We start from the raw sequence: 951 nt of genomic DNA, 5'->3' as shown, positions 1-951 counted from the left end.
TTTATTTATTTCTATTTTTAATAGGGGTGGAGTCTCGCTCTTGCACAGGCTGGTCTCAAATTCCTGAGGTCAAATGATCCACCCGCCTATGCCTCCCAGAGTGCTAGGATTACAGGTGTGAGCCACCTCACTTGGCCTTATTATTACTTTTTTTAGAGATGGGATCTCTCTATGTTGCCCAGGCTGGTCTTAAACTCCTGGCCTCAAGCAATCCTCCTATCTGGGCCTCCCAAAGTGCTGGTATTATAGGCGTGAGAGACCTCGCCCAGCCAAAATTATTTCTAAAACAAGTCCCACCTTAATGGTGATTGTGCCTTCTTGGCTCGGTATCTGGCACAGAGTGGCTATTTGCTCACTTATTTTACGTACTTTCTTGGAGCCTGGCTGTCGCCTGAGTAACGACATTCACGTATTCAGCAAGCGTCCAGTCCAGGCCTGCTGTGCCACGCCCTTCGCCAGGTTGGGGCTGGGACGGACGAGGTCCTTGCTCAGGTCGCTCACAGAACCGCGAAGAGGGCAGAGTGAACAGACAGACAAGCTGGAGGTGGACGCCGGTGCCTGGGAGCAGAACCTGAGCGGCCTGTTGGTTTGGAGACAGGGTGGCGGGTGAGTCCAGGCAGGGGAGAGGCCGTGCCCACGCCGAGCGCGGAAGGACATGGCGGCGGAAGAGCCAGGCTGGGGCGGGCACGGCAGGGCCAGGCTGGGGCCCGCACGGTGGCTGCAGAGACTCGGCCCGGCTCAGAGAGCGGCGGGGACAACGAGGAGAGCAGACCGGAGACAGGGAGAATCTGGGAAGCCCCATGACACACGCCACAGGCCTGGTCCGCACACGCGTCTGCAGGCCTTGCTCCTCTGGGTCTCCAGGTGGTCAGGAGCCCAGACGCCCTCGTGGCAGACAGCAGGTAAGGAGGCTGGTCTGGGAAGCGGCCAGCGCCTCGTCTGCGAGCCGGT

Source organism: Microcebus murinus, chromosome 5 (assembly GCF_040939455.1).
Source record: "Microcebus murinus isolate Inina chromosome 5, M.murinus_Inina_mat1.0, whole genome shotgun sequence".
In the NCBI taxonomy this organism is placed as follows: domain Eukaryota; kingdom Metazoa; phylum Chordata; class Mammalia; order Primates; family Cheirogaleidae; genus Microcebus; species Microcebus murinus.
Note: the sequence above shows the minus strand (reverse complement) of the source record.